Below are 16,806 nucleotides of genomic sequence, written 5' to 3' on the forward strand. Positions count from 1 at the left end.
TAAACTTAATGGGAACCCATGTGAATCCATGGGTTTCACGTCACAAGGAAGATCCAACTCCCTTGCTCATTCAAAGTTTTCTCTAATTCATGGAATGTAGCAATTGAAGCCATCTAGGGCCCTTTGGGATATCTTTGGTATCTTCTTTTTTGAAGTACTGTAAGACAGTAGTAGCTACCTATGAGAGTTTATCCAAGACAAGAAGGAGACTAGATGGCTTCTGAATAACCATTCTAGCTCTAGGATCATGAAGAGAGCAATGATTTAAAATGAAGAAAAGTTAACAAAATTAGGTGCATTTAAGATGTCATTCTTTTCACATTCAATAAATCCAGGCACTTACTAATAAAGACCAAGGAACTCCTCTTCTAAAGATCTGATGGATTTGTGGAATAAAAGGACTGGGAAGTGTCACGCACTTCCAGTGTGCTTTACTCAAAGACACTGTTGTATCTCTCTCCTTTTGCAAGGTCTATAAGGTGTGTATGGGGTTTGGGGTGGCAGGTGGGAGAGCAGTGTACAACAGTAAGGTGCATATAAGTGGTTGTGTTCATTTCAGTCTTATTTCAAACCAAACTAGTATGGTGGTCAGCTGTCAACCAAAGAGAACAGGAGTAGGAACAGAGCCAATCAAGCTGTGTTAAGTAACCCAGTCATTCCACAGAAATCTGTACAGCTCTTGTTCCCTGGCAGTACAGCTGGCAATAGCACAGCAGTAATTTGAGGGGTTTTCTATAGGGTGCTTATGAGTTTGATTTCACTGTTGGCTTCTTGCCACTGCAACCTATACACTGGGTAGTTCTGTTTATGAGTTACCCAACTATGTGCTTAGATGATAAAAGATCAGGTTTTTTACTTGGTAGCCATGAAGTCAGCTGAGTTTTCACTTTGCCAAATGTTTCTTTCTTTTTTGTTTTTTCCCCAAACTCCCCAGGTTAAGAAAAAGACACAGTTTGTATTGTCAAGCATTTTCCCCTGCCATTTTGAGCCATGTATTTGCGGGGGGGGGGGGGGGGTTTCTATTTTACCTGTAACTCATCAAACTGTTCTAACAATTTAAATCTTTAGAGTCTTTTAAATATCAGTTCTCTCATTTTCTCCCTACTACTATCCTCTTTTCATACTTGCCCCCGTGGCAATCAAAAAAATATATCGTTTGCCAGATTTGAAGTATAAAGGATAAATATGATTCAGTTGCTGAAGTTCAAGATGATGTTCTATGTGTAACAAAAATACACTTCGTATTACTTATTTGTACTTTCATATGACTTTCTTCTGATACCTGAGAGACATAAGGTAAGTTAAACAGGAATGAACTGGTCTTCATTTGGGTGAACTGTCATGTATTTGGGAATATTTAACTTTGAGTCAACCCCAGCTGCTTCCTATAAGCTTGTTTCACCTCACCTTACATAAGATCTAATCAATAATATATTCCAAAATTGTTTTCCTCTTAGAAACCAAACTACTCTGAAAAGTGCTACGACTTAAAAACAGAAAGCCAAAATTATGAGGGTGGGAATGAGTAAGTACAAAATACACAATGAAAATACTTGGAATATACTGTGAGGCATGGTGAATGAGTAAAAGTATTGATCTTCTCCACCCTTTGGCACATCAGTGTAAAATTTAAATATGCTCCTTCACTTTCTCAATATATATCAATATATATCCCATCTCTAATGGGATAACCTTCATTTGTAAAACAGACACACATCTCTATACCAGGGCCACCAAGGTCACCAATTCCCTCCTACTTCAGTCAGGATACCCAGTTACTTTCTTTCAATAGCTAGAGACATCAAGAAGTCAGCCTCATCCCCCAAATTCCATTTCAAGGAATGTGCACTGGTAGAGTGGAAGCAGGAAAAGTCAAATCCTACCACCAGAAATTTATTAAAAGAATGTTATTAAAACAAGATTCAAAATGAGATTTCCTACCAAAGCCATTTAACTACTATAGTACTGTTAATAGTATAATTCAGCCATATTATGGGGTAAATGGGTATCAGTATGTTGCCCAGTGAACCAAGTCACCATCTATAATCTGGTTTCTATAAGAATATCAATTCCAAATTCTAAACAATAAACTTTCAGAACTTTACCTGTTAGTAAGTTGGAGACTGCCTACAAATACAGCCCTATGAATATTTCGGAGATGTCTTTTTGTGATATAGGTAAAGAAATACTAAAAAATTAGGTAATTAAGTATCAGTCTTTTTAAAATAGGTCGTATGCTCTACAAAAAGGGGAGCAAATTTTTTTAAAAGCAAGAATGCAATATGAAAATTATAAATTACTTCCTCATTTACTATGCGTGAAGTCTGGGATTTTCAAATACAGTACTTGTAAGTATGTATGAACAAATGATTATTAGTGGCTGTAACACATTGTTAATATGATGCCAATAAGAACAATAACTATGCCAATCCTACGTACGTATAGAGAAAATATAAAACAGTTTCTTAAATTACATGTATTACTACGTTCTTCTGAACATAAGTGATTCAGAAGCTGCCTTAAAAAAACACACACAAAGTTTCTAAGCTGTGATAACTAGGAAAGTTAACACAACTATAAGTCAACCCATTCTCATGCAAATTCCAGAGAAATAACTAAATACACACTTAACCACCTGTATAACCTAATACCTTATTGTCATATGTGAGCAAGGCTATGTGGATCTATAAAAATGTCATCTGGGCAGAGCTTTGAACATGTAGGATAAGAACTTCTCATAAAACCACCAAATATGGGGTGCCTGGGTGGCTCAGTCAGTTAAGTGTCTGCCTTAGGCTCAGGTCCTGTGATTAAGCCCTGCCCCCCTCTGCCCCTCCCCCCATCATGTGCACTCTCTCTCTCTCTCAAATAAGTAAATAAATAAAATCTTTTTTGAAAAAACCACCAAATATGTATTATACTTATATGATACCTAAATGATCTTCTAATAAAAGCCAATTTCAAGTGATTTGAGAAAAACTAGCTTGCTATAGAAAGGCAAACAATGTTCACAAAGCCTGGATTCAAAGGAAAAATGGATGAGCATACATCAAAGTGTTTGTAGGAAACAATACATGAATTTTTCAGTAAACTTACAACATAATTTTACGTGCCACTCCCCAATGTTCATAGCTGCATTGTCCACAATAGCTAAATCGTGGAAGGAGCCGAGATGCCCTTCAACAGATGACTGGATTAAGAAGCTGTGGTCCATATATACAATGGAATATTACTCAGCTTTCAGAAAGAACGAATTCTCAACATTTGCTGCAACATGGACGGCACTGGAGGAGATAATGCTAAGTGAAATAAGTCAAGCAGAGAAAGACAATTATCATATGGTTTCTCTCATCTATGGAACATAAGAACTAGGATGATCAGTAGGGGAAGAAAGGGATAAAGAAAAGGGGGGTAATCAGAAGGGGGAATGAAACATGAGAGACTATGGACTATGAGAAACAAACTGAAGACTTCAGAGGGGAGGGGGGTGGGGGAATGGGATAGACTGGTGATGGGTAGTAAGGAGGGCACGTATTGCATGGTGCACTGGGTGTTATACGCAACTAATGAAGCATCGAACTTTACATCGGAATCCGGGGATGTACTGTATGGTGATTAACATAATATAATAAAAAAATCATTAAAAAAAAAAGAATTTTACGTGCCACTTGTTGGCAAGTTGGGGACTGAGGAGAGAAAGATATCAGGCATTAACCTGAGGTAACACAAAGCATAGCTGAATATGTCATTGTTCTCTCATTTTTAACATAAATATCATTTTCCTCTTGAAGTACATCATACAGGCAAGTAGCTACAGCTAACATATAGAATTTTATGAAACAATCATTGTCTTTGTGTGGAAGGACCTGATAGGAAATGGGTCAGGCCTCTCACACATCAGTTGGGGCAAAAGAAGGAGTACATGGTATTCTTTCTTTGCACCCAAAATAACAAACTAGAAAACAAATCCATTTGGAAAATTATCTCAAGTTGTGCCAGAAGAAAGAGAGTTAGGGAAGTTTCAGGTTTCTTGTTAAGAAAAACTGACAGCAAGCCTTCATATTAGATTGTATGTGTCTATCCTCTAAGATTATTCAAAAATTTAAAAAGTATTCTTATTAAGAAAGTTAAGTTCAAATGAAATGTTGTTTCTCAAGGATAATTCTAAAAAAGTCTTCAAGGGTTGAGGTTTTCACCAGTGGTCCTAAGAAAAAACTTATAGTGCTTTAAGTGAAGTAAGGGTAAATGGCATTTCATTGCAATGTGCTGCTATGGCCTCTATGGCTTGAACCATACAAACGAGTTTTTCTGGGATTTTGTTTTCCCTTAGAAAGGAAAACAGGAAAAAAATTTTTACATAGTCATGAGGCATAGGGCAAGAAATGGACATATAAATAACCATTAGATCAGGGTAAAGGATCCCTGAAGAAAAGGAAGTAGCCCAGGAGATGTGCACATCAAATAAAAATGGAGAATATGGCTATATCTCAGCTCAAACCAATATTCTCTTTTCAGGAATCATCCCCTCTGGCTCACTACTGACAATCCATAGATAGCATATGAGTGAGATGAGTTCATGAGTAAGATGAACAGGGATGCTCCACAGCAGGTAAATAAATTTGTTTCCACTGAGATAATTATTCTTACCGTATGTCACTACTCTCATGGCATAAACAGGACAGGTGATGACATCCTATAAAATGCAATTTTTATTCCTATACTCCTGACATCAAGATATATAACCCATTCAGCTCTCATGAATTTTTTTTTTTTTGCTCTGAAACTATGAGTGGGTTTTTGTTATTGTTGTTCTCAGTTTTTGCCTTTTTAAAAAATGCTATCATCAAATGTGCATTACTGTTAAGAGACTGGGGGAAAATGGGACTGTCATTATTTTAGGCTATCTGGTCCTACACAAGGACTACATATGTTATTATTTGAGATAGCTGAATATAGCTGTGTTACTTGGATTTTTTTAAGGTTAACATCTGTATGATATAACCTCTGTGCAGTACCTGTATCCTCAAATAAATGCCCTTTCCCAAATCTCAAGTCCTTTCAGACCTAACATAGGCAAGAGACAAGGAATCACAAGCCTTTGTACCAACAAATAATTTTTCCAACTATAATTCATTAGTACCTTATTCCAAAACCATATGAATACTTACAAGATGGTTAATCCTCATTAAAAACTAAGATTACATGACATAATTACATGTAAATAAGAAAAATGTATTAAACTCTTACCCTTTCCTATGTCGGGCACTAGTTGTGAATCATATATACAATTAGAGTTATATTGCTAAGCTAAAAATATTGGTAAAGATCTAAAAATGACAAACAGTGCCTTTTAAATTAATGTCTTATTAGTTGAGTGAAGTACACTGACAAAGAATAATTTATGCTTATTCAAACTGCACTCGACATCTTCAGGTGTTTCCAAATGAGCTCACAGAAGAGTGATTAAATGCATCTGATAACAAGCCACACATTGCTGAAATTACTTACCGCCTCATTTTATGATTAATTAAACATGTAGATTAAAGTTGCAAAAGAATTTAGATTAATGAGCAAGTTAAGTCTTGCTGATATAAGTGAATTGGGAATTGGATGCTCTGTGGAACTTTATAAACATGCATTTTATAATGAGTAAGACAAGGCTACATGCAGAATCGTGGCCACCAGGGCCTTTTGACGATGCAGTCTTTTTTAACATGGTTTGACAGCTTTCAAATAACATTCTTCTATAGGCTTTAAACTTTGTGCTTTGCTGTAAAACACAAGACTACATAACTCATGTATCAGGAGTACTATTATTTTCAAGCTCTCCAAGGTAATGACCCCCGTAGCAGCAGCTGTTCAGAAAAAATTACAAGCTCAATTGTTATTTTAATCAGAGATAGTTTCATAGTTAAAAGCAGTTATGCAACTTGTAAAATTATACGACACCTCATCAGTACCTTCTCTTCAACACTCCTTCCTCCAAAAGCAAAACCATCCCAAAAAAGTCATAGCTTCCAGAGGACTTATTAGCAAACAGGATCCTCAATCATTCATAAAATATTCAAAGCCATTTATTAGTGAAGTTTCTGTGCTAGGAAAGATAATGTTTAAATTTATGATGACTCTTATCAGCTCCAAGAGTGTGTCAAAATATGTGCTAGGGTTTGCTGGGTCTCCAATTTTTCTCTTTTAAGATCAGTTTTACCTAATCCATGTAGCTTAGACTGTGTCAAAAGCCAAGTTGGACTTTATGATTTTCCAGGGCACGAGAAATTCAGGTTGTTCACAGAGAGGTAGTACATTCTCCTTTGCAAGTGATACAGAAGTGGAGAGAAATTGAGCTTAAGTTACTAAACTAGCTTGTGGTTTAAAATCTATTCCACTTTCATTACTAAGCTTGTAGCACAATGCCATTTATTATTACCATAGCATAATAAAGGCAATCCTAAAATTCATTGAATGGATCCATCTGCTATCTAAAACATACCTCTAATTCTTTTCTACTTATTTTCAGATCTTATGCATGATTCATTTTTTGGCAAAAGTGAGATTTTTGTAGCGTTAAATTTTTTTCTTTTTAATTCAGATTTTTTTTAAGCTCTAAAGAATTACCAAGAAAACTATGGAAAATTTTACATAAGGATCAAAAGGAACTGTTTCATGACACAGGTGGCAAATTACCATCATTAACCCCTATATTCATCATGTGGACATAATTGCCCATTTGAAGATGTATGCTAGTGAAAATATAATATTGAGACATGAGTCTCTCACTATACTAAAATTTATTAAAGGTTAAAATCAGCTTTATAAGCAGCCAAAACAAAATAGTCTCCATTTGATTTGTTTATTTCCTTTCAATTTCATTAAGTCAGTGTCTTTCCCCAAGTAATGTAAACCACATCTTATCACCACAAAAGGTTATTTTAAATTTATAAGCTTTTCCTTCTTGTAATTCAACCTGAATATAATAATAAGGATTTCTAGGTAAAAATATGGACACAAAAACTTCAAGGACCAACTAATACACTTTTTGTTTATATAAAAATTTAAACTTCTAATTTACATCCTTTAAGAAAGGAAATCTGACAACAAAGTGGTTGTCAGTCCAAAAGAGGCTACGTTAGATATCTAAAAATAATTCCTTCACAATCATAAAATGTATTTGGTATGTGGCAGACAGACATAGACTATTCAGACGGTCCAACAACACATCAAATTTTAAGAAGCAAGATCTTTCCACTCCAGTCATTGCCATATTATTTCTAGGTCACACAAATTATGAGGTGCGTCCTGGAGTTACTAATAATTTAATAGAAATTGTGTCACTCCTATAGCATTTTAATACAAGAATATATATTTACTTCCCCACGAAAGTAATTTTTGTGAAATAACTTTAAGTCCTAAATACTGAATATACTTAGGTATTACAAGTACTTATTATTATTAGCATGTTTCAGTTTTTCTGATAAATGCTTTATATAGTTTACTTGCATAGAGTACATAAATTTACTGGTTATTTAAAGTTAGGAGTTAAATGTTTACTTGAAATACCAAAATAGGTACTTCACCTTGAAATTTTGAATAAATGGGCAATTTAAAATATCCCAAATCAGCCATAATGTAATACAAAAATTCCTAACAATATTTTCATTAAATCAAGATGGCAATTTATTATAATATATATATTTTTATTCTACAACACAGTCATGTGGCCTATGAACCTTGCATTTCTAAGGGGAGATTAATATTTTCTTTATCACATGTACAGGCTGAAGAAAGTATAAAACATATTCATCGGAAACTAAAATGAGACAACCAAACTCATTTTTGCATATGATGAGGCCAACGTTTGTCAAGTTGAACTATAAATGCATTAATAACTACAATACTGCCAAATGCTGGATTATTAATATTGTCAACTCCTCAGTTTCAGTTCATGCCCTATAGAGTAGTTTTGTGTAATTCATCAAAACTTAGTCTCTCAACACGTTTACAAGCATCCTAGGGCAATATGTCTTAAGCTAAAAAGAAGGTAACTCTCAACCAAGCAAACTGTCATCAAGGTCAGTGAGAGGTTCACAAATGCAAAGAACCAATCTATAACAAAGGGGGCAGATGAAGCCAGGTGTCACCCCATGCTAGATCCTTGTCAACTCAGCACCCAGTTGATGAGAGGTGGTTCTTCAGTTGGCAGAATCAGCAACATTATATACTACACCTATGAGTTGTATATGTTAATGTAAATATTCAAGAGCCAAAAAGAGTGCTAAAAATTGGTTCCCAAACTATTACGGTTTATCACTTTTTATTCTATTAACTGTGTGAATTCTTTAGTTCTCTTAAGCAAATACAGAGTTAGTTAACTAGTCCTGAATTTCTTCTTCAGTGAATATATAAAAAGATTTCTCTGTTTTCTAGATTAACTATACTAAGTCACTTTTAAATCCCCATGTATCCAAAATATTTTTGTAAGTGCACATCAACAGTGGTCTTGGGGCACCTGGGTGGCTCAGTCATTAAGCGTCTGCCTTCAGCTCAGGTCATGATCCCAGGGTCCTGGGATCGAGCCCCGTGTCGGGCTCCCTGCTCAGCGGGAAACCTGCTTCTCCCTCTCCCCCTCCCCCTGCTTGTGTTCCCTCTCTCGCTGTGTCTCTCTCTGTCAAATAAATAAAATCTTAAAAAGAAAAACAAACAACAGTGGTCTTATATAAGGTCTTATATAAGATGATTGGAAACTTAAAGGATGATTATTTTTTAAGGTCAAAGGTTTCTAAGCTTTACTTTGTATCTTATATCACTTCTGTGTATCTTATATCACTTCTTTTTGAAATCAAAACTAATTTTTTTCATAAAACAAAAATCTTACACCTGAAACTAATGTAATATTATATATCAATTATACATAAATAAATAAATAAATAAATAATTAAATAAATGATAAATGCAAATGAATTCAAGATTTGGGAAAATTCAGGATTTCTGATACTCCTCTTTCCAATCCTTTATTCAATACATATGCCCCTTAGAAGCATTTCTGAAAAATATTGAATTGTGGTAGTAAAATGGTTTAATTTGTATGGAAAGTTTAGCAATAATCCCAATAGTTTTAAATATAACTTAAAAGTAGAAAATGTAAAGAAACTGAGCATTAAAGTTACCTAAGCCTTAGTATTGGACCACAAAAATGCAATGCAATCTTCATTTGCCATGGAAGTAGGAAATAAATGGGAACATTTGTTATACTCATAAATTATATATATTATACCTGGGCTCTTATACAAAGTGATGAGGGGTCACAAAGTCCTTCTTGAAGCATTTTTCTTTCCTCATCAGAAGACATAGAATGTCTAAAAAGAAGAAACTAATCGTTATTGGACCCACTATCTGCCAGATATAAAATAAATGTTCTCTATGCATCATATAATCTTCCCAACAACCATAACCATTTTATAGATGAGAGGATTGAGTTTCAAATAGGCAAAGGAATTTGTCTGGAGTCCAACCAAGTGGTGATGAGAATAAAGCCCTATGAACCCAACTCCAAAGTCCATTTGTTCTTTCAGCTATCTTACACTTATTTATGGCCTGTACTATTTTTGTGTTTATGTTATTCTTCACTATCTAGAATCCCCATCTGCTTCTTCTCAGTTAATCCATTCCTACCACTTCCTTCTAAGTTTTACCTATTCCAAAAGTATGTTGTGTTCTCAGCAGTTTGTTTAAAAGCTTCTATTACAATAATTCAAGTTATACTGATTCACACAATATACATTAATATAATGTACCCTATGTTATCATCTATATACAGCAATGTAATCACAAAATGGCTTCACTGACTCTACAGTATGTCTCTACCATTCTCCATTCTATACCCCTCTACCTCTTTCAGATTCATAGGAAATTTACTGCTACTACTAGTGATGGTATTATTATTATTATTATTATTATTATTATTATTATTATTATTTTGCCAACTTCAACAAACCACTTTTGCTCTCATGCTGCTCTCTGGATCCCCCAAATCTTACCCTCTGCTTTAATTGTGCTCAAATGTTCTCATACCCCTAAACCACCTCTCTGTCCTTCCCAATCAAAAGTTCTACTCCTGGATATTTCAAAAAAGGTGTAAGACACTTCTGATTATCAATTATGCAACAAATACCTAAGCATTTACTGTATGCCAGAAACTAAGGATAGATAAATAAGATAGACATTTTTTGTCTAAAAGCTTACAATCTACCACAAAGGAAGATAAGTGAACCAAAACTTATAACATAGATTTGTGTCATGTAAAAAAAAAAAGTGATGTGGGTACAAAAAAAGTAATAAATCATCTGGGTGGTAGTAGTCCAGAAAAGCTTCATACTGAAGGTGGTATATATAGTAAAGCTTCATTGAATAACAGGATGTGGCAGANGATTTGTGTCATGTAAAAAAAAAAGTGATGTGGGTACAAAAAAAGTAATAAATCATCTGGGTGGTAGTAGTCCAGAAAAGCTTCATACTGAAGGTGGTATATATAGTAAAGCTTCATTGAATAACAGGATGTGGCAGAGAAATAATAATAATAACCATCTATGATTTAATATTTTCTATGTGAGAAGCACTCTTAGTATAATTCATGCTCAGTGTATATTACGTAAATTTTTTACATATATGGAGAATTCTGCTTCTGACCAAGATGGACTAACAGGGACTGGATTTACCCTTCTGACTTAAATGACTGGGAAAAAAAACAGACAAAATATAAAAACAACGGTTTTCAGACACAGGACATCAAGCAATGATGAACAGTGATTCCTAAGGGGAAAAAATGAGGTCATCCCTATGGTTGCCCCAGCTTATCACACGGAGAAAGGAATTAATTACCATCTACAGCGTACAAAGGCAGAGCTTAATGGTATCAGTGAGTTAAGAAGATGGGACTGGGAGTCTAGAAGGCCAAGGTGGCTATAGTTCATAGCGCAGAGTAACAGGAGAGAGACCTACACATAGACTAACAGAAATTTGCAGATTCTCACAACAATTTAGCAGATTACTGATCAGCTCATGTTTGTGAGGAAGCTAACCAAGGTTGGGGAAAGATACACGTAAAAAGAGCAGAGAGAACAATCCCCAGAACTCACATAAGACCAGGAATAGTTCATTTTTCCATCATCAAAAGTTTAAAACTTCATAACACAAGAAGCATTTGTCAAAATACTTAGAACAGTATTACTTCAGTAATGAAGATAATTAATCCTAAAGGCTGTACTAGTTTCAAATGACAGAACTTAAAAGTAAGCATTGAAAAGATCAAACTGTTTCCAAGTATCTTAACTGCATACCAGGAAATAAGTCCAAAAATATTTATAGGAATACAGAAACATTTAGTACTCAACAAGGTAAATGTTGCCATCCAATAAAAAATTACCAGCCATACACTGAAGGAAAACACAACCCATAATGAGGAGAAAAATCAATCAATTAAAACTAACCCAGAAATAACAAAGATGGAAATGAGTAGACAGGGATATTAAAACAGTTATAGTTGATTCTATTTATTCATGCAACTAAAGGAAAGGCTGAACCTATTAAGCAGAGATACTGAATATATTACAAAGACTCAAGTTGAATTTCCAAAAATAAAAAATTCAGTGTCTGAGATGAAAAATACACTGGGTGGAATTAAAAGCAGATTAGACACTGCATGACAAAGACACATGAACTTGAAGACTTATCAACAGAAACAACCCAAAATGAAATAGAGTGGAAAAAAATAAGATGAAAAAATGTGAACAGAATCCATGAACTGAAGAACATATTCAAGCTGCTTAATATATGTGTAATTGGATTCCACAAAGAATGGGAGTAAACAAAAATTCTGAAGAAATAATGGCTGAAAATTTTCCAGATGTGACAAAAACTATAAACCCACAGATACAAGAATTCAAAATACCCTGATCTCAAGAATATTAACAAAACTACACTAACACATATAGTAATCAAATTGCTTGCAACCAGTGACAAAAAGAAAATCTTAAAATTAGCCAAGGAAAATGACATATCGCATACAGAGGAATGTATATAACAATTATATGTGGCTTCTTTTTTAAAACAATGCAAACCAAAAAAACAATGGATCAACATTTTTAAATTACTGAACAAAAGAGTGAATCTAAAAATTCTATACATAGCAAAATAAAGATTTTTCAGAAATACAAATGGAGAGGGGCGCCTAGGTGGTTCAGTTGGTTAACCGTCCAACTCTTGATTTTGGCTCAGGTCATGATCTTGGGGTGGTGAGATCGAGCCCCATGCCAGGGTCTCCACTCACCAAAGAGTCTGCTTGAGATTGCTTCTCTCACTCTCCCTCTCCATCTACCTCTCCCCTGTACTCTCTCTCTCTTTCCCTCTCAAAAAAATAAATAAAACTTTTTTTAAAAAAAAGCTCTTCAGGCAGAAGGTAATGTTACCAAATGGAAACTGAATCTACACAAAGGAATAAAGTGCACTGAAAATGGTAAATATGTGGTAAATATAAAAGACTTTCTTATTTTTTAAATCTCTTTAAAATATTATTGACTATTCAAAGCAAAAATAATTATTTTTAAGTTTACAACATATGCAGAAGTAATGTGTATGACAATAGCACAAAGACAAGGAGGGAGAAATATAAGTATATTATTGTAAGATTCTTATGCCATATGTGAAGTGGGATAATTAACTTGAAATAAGACTGTGATAAGTCATATAGGGTTGTTATAAATTCTAAAGCAACCACTAAAACATAATTAAAACAAAAATTAGAAGTAATAAGCCAATAAAGAATTTTAAATGAAATCATAAAAAATGCTCAATGAATTAAAAGCAAGCAGGAAAAGGGAACAATGAACAGATGGTACAAATAGAAAACAAAGAGCAGATTGCGTATTTAAACTCAACCGCATCAATAATCACATTAAGTATAAATGGTCTAAATAGCCAAATTAAAAGGGAGGAATTGTCATACTGGATAAAAAGCAAGACTCAAATGCATGCAGTCTACAAGAAATTCACATTAAAAATGAAGACACAATACTTTAAAAGTGAAAAGATGGAAAATATATTACCCATAGTACCACTAATAAAGAGAAAGCTGCAGTGGCTATCAAAGAAAGTAGATTTCAGAGCAAAGAATATTACTAGTGATAAAGGGATCCTTGTATAATGATAAAGGGGTCAATTCATTAGGAGGATATAATGACTCTAAACATCCATCCACCTAGTAGAGCTTCTAAGTACGAGAAAGAAGGGGTGCCTGGGTGGCTCAGTCGGTTGATCATCTGACTCTTTGTTTTGGTTCAGGTCCTGATCTCAGGGTCATATGATTGAGCCCCTCAACGGGCCAGGCTCTGCTGTTCAGCAAGGAATCTACTTGGGATTATCTCTTCCTGCCCCTCCCCGACTCATGCCCTCTCTCTCAAATAGATATTTCTTTTTTAAAAAAAATAATAAATACAAGAAAGAAAAACTAATAAAATTTCAAGGAGAATTATAATCAGAGTTTTCAATATCTCTCTCAGGTAATGATAGAACAAGTAGACAAAAAATCAGTAAGGGTATAGAAGACCTGAATGACACTATCAACCAACTTTACCTAATTTACACTTATAGAACTTGGCACCCAACAAAATAATTAGGAATTCAATAACAGAAAGATATCCAGAAAATCCTTAAGTATTAGGAAATAAAATAATACTTCTAAATGACCCACAGATCAAGGTAAAAATCAAAAAGGAAATTAGAAAGTATTTTGGACTGAATAAAAATGAAAACACCACATATCAAAATTTATGGGATGCAGCTAAAGCAGTACTTAAAAGTAAATTTATAGCAGTGATACCTATATTGAAGAAGGTCTCAAATTAATGATCTCAGCTTTCACCTTAAGAAACCAGAAAAAAGAAGAGCAAATTAAATCCAAAGTATACAGAGAAAAGGAAATAATAAGGATAAAAAAATCAGTAAAATAGAAAGCAGAAAAGCAATATTAAATTTTGATATGTTGTGTATACATTCTCATATTAGAAATAAGAGAGATGATACCACTAAAAATTCTACAGATCTTAACAGGGTAGTAAATATTATGAACAACTCTATGCCAATAGATTCAACAACTTAGATGAAATGCTCTTAAATGAAGTCCATAACTCAGATGAAATAGATAACATAAATCACCCTATACCTGTTAAAGAAATTGAATTTTCAGTTAAAAATATTCCCAGAAGAAAACTCCAAGCACAGATGGCTTCATTACTGGAATCTTTTAACTATTCAAAAAGAAGTAATACCTATTATCCACAAACTCTTCCAGAGAAGACAGAACACTTCCCAACACATTCCATGAGGCTACAGTAATCAAGTAATCAAGATAGTGGCATTAAAAAAATAGAAAAATAGATCAATGGAAGAAAATAGAGACTCTAGAAATAAACCTATTTGCAGATGATCAATTGATTTCCAACAAAAGTGCCAAGGCAATTTAATGGGGAAAGGACAGCCATAAGCAAAAATAAAAACCTCAAACTGTATCTCACCCCATTATCAAAATTAACTCAAAACGAATCAAAACCTCAATTAAAAGCTTAAACTATAAAACTTCTAAAATAACACAAAGGGGAAAATCTTAGTGACCTTGGGTTTTGCAAAATTTTCTTAAATGTGACACAAAAAGCATGATATTTAAATAAAATATTAAATTGGGCTTCATCGAGATTTAAAACTTTTGCTCTTCAGGACACTTAAAGTTAAAAAGCAAGTCACAGACTAGTAGAAAATATGTGCAAAACATACATCCAATAAATAACTTGTAACTTAGAATATATAAAAACTATTATAACTCAATAAAAAAGAAGACAGCCCCATTAAAAAAAAAACCAGCAAAAGATTTAAGGCACTTAAACAAGGTAGATGGATGGCAAATAAGCACATGAAAAGATGCTTAACATCATCAGTTATTAGGGAACTACAAATGAAAACCACTTGTAAGCCACTTGCATGGCTAAAATTGAAGACTAAACATACAAAGTGTTACTAAGGATGTGGCAACTGTAACTCTCATACATTGCTACTTGAAATGTAAAATGGGTGCGGGGGCACCTGGGTGTCTCAATCAGTTAGGTTAAGCATCTGCCTTGGGCTCCCATCATGATACCAAGGTCCTGGGATGGAGCCCTGCATCAGGCTCCCTGCTCAGCTGGGAGTCTGCTTCTTCCTCTCCTTCTGCCCCTCCCCCTGCAATGGCAAGGTACTCAGTGTGTCAGAAGGCTAAGGTGCATACAGTTGAATGGAAGACAGAGATGACCAGAAACTGTAGGTCTCTAAAAAAAGAATAATGCCCATTTTCCTTCCACCAATTGCAAGGTTCCTGACAGGAAGAAGGAATAATGGCCAAAGCATTTCCCAGTAAGGAACTGTTAGATTTTGTTTGTATCAGTCACTTTTTTGCTCTTCTTTTTCATATATGTATATTTCATTTCCTTCCACAAATAGATTATAAATTCCTAGGGACTAAAACTTCCTTTTCCATTTTAAATTCCACTTGATGTCCAAAGAGTCCTGAATTCATATTCTTATTGAGTGAATGAATAAATGAATGAATGCATATTAGTGTTAGTCTGAATGATAAAGTAATGAGAATGACAAGGATCATTTACAAAATCAACTTGACTTTATCCCATTCTCTTGAAAAAGTATATTTTTTCTTAATTTTTATTTCCATAAGTCTTTTCTTGCTCATGAGTAGACTATTTTCCTGCACTATTTCCTCTTCCCTTGAAAGAGACAAGTAGAGAGGGCCTATATCCTAAGTATAATATGGGCTGCGACTACACCTTCTGTGAAGGACAAAATACAGCAATATAACCAGAGAGTCATACTCATCACTTTGTCTGAGAGAATTTTAAAAATAACCAAATTCTGTGCACTTGTTTAATTCCATGTACTAACCCCTATATGAAAGCCAGCTGATAGGAATGCCATAATCTCAAGCGTAGTTACTTTTCTCACTCCCAGTATCCAACTTTTACTTTACCCTTCTGAAATCAACAAGGCCTTGCCTGGTGCATTTTAACCCTTGGTGTTAATGTCTTTTGTGTTTATGTTATGCCTTTAAGTCCTCAAAATATTTTTTTCTGTTTTTTTTTATTATGTTCAGTTACCCAGCATACAGTACATCCTTAGTTTTTGATGTAGTGTTCAATGATTCATTAGTTGCGTATAACACCCAGTGCTCATCACAACACATGCCCTCCTTAATACCCATCACCCAGTGACCCCATCCTCCCCCCCTTCCTTCTGTAACCCTCAGTTTGTTTCCTGGACTCCAGAGTCTCTTATGGTTAAAAATAATTTTAAGTATATTCTCATTCCTTTAAAAACACACCTTCCTCCCTATTCTCCGTGGAAAGAAAAAATACTCCCAATTTTCACTGGGGATCTAACCAATGAGACAGCAAGAGATTTGAGCATTGACAAGAGATAATTAACATGATCATTTCCCTCTCCGTTTTCAGTACTGTGATGAACGACAGGAAGAGGAAAAGCAATAGGAGTCATTTTGACTCCTTTCTTTCCCTCATACTCCTCACCAAATATAATCTGACCACCCCTATTGATCCTACATTGGCAAGTCTCTTCTTTCTGTTCCCCAAATACCCACATTTTACCTCCTGCCTGAACTACTGCAATAGCCCTCACAAGCTGTTTCTCTAGTTCAAGTCTTTCTTCCCTCTAATCAACTCTACAAACTGCTGCTTGAACTACTTTTTCAAAAGCAAA

General features: G+C 34.5%; 1 protein-coding gene across 16 annotated transcripts in view; it reads right to left on the reverse strand.

Annotated features, from left to right (window-relative positions):
* Positions 1–16,806, reverse strand: part of SOX6 (SRY-box transcription factor 6) — a 583,500-nt gene that overhangs the window by 452,579 nt on the left and 114,115 nt on the right. For 3 of the 16 annotated variants that reach the window (XM_034646127.1, XM_034646124.1, XM_034646123.1), the window contains one exon: positions 9,272–9,353. The exons of the other annotated variants lie outside the window; for them this stretch is intronic. The gene's annotated coding sequence lies outside the window, so the exon portion shown is untranslated. The remainder of the gene's footprint in view (positions 1–9,271; positions 9,354–16,806) is intronic. 16 annotated transcript variants of the gene reach the window in all.

The sequence above is a fragment of the Ailuropoda melanoleuca genome, chromosome 16 (genome assembly GCF_002007445.2).
Source record: "Ailuropoda melanoleuca isolate Jingjing chromosome 16, ASM200744v2, whole genome shotgun sequence".
Taxonomy (NCBI): domain Eukaryota; kingdom Metazoa; phylum Chordata; class Mammalia; order Carnivora; family Ursidae; genus Ailuropoda; species Ailuropoda melanoleuca.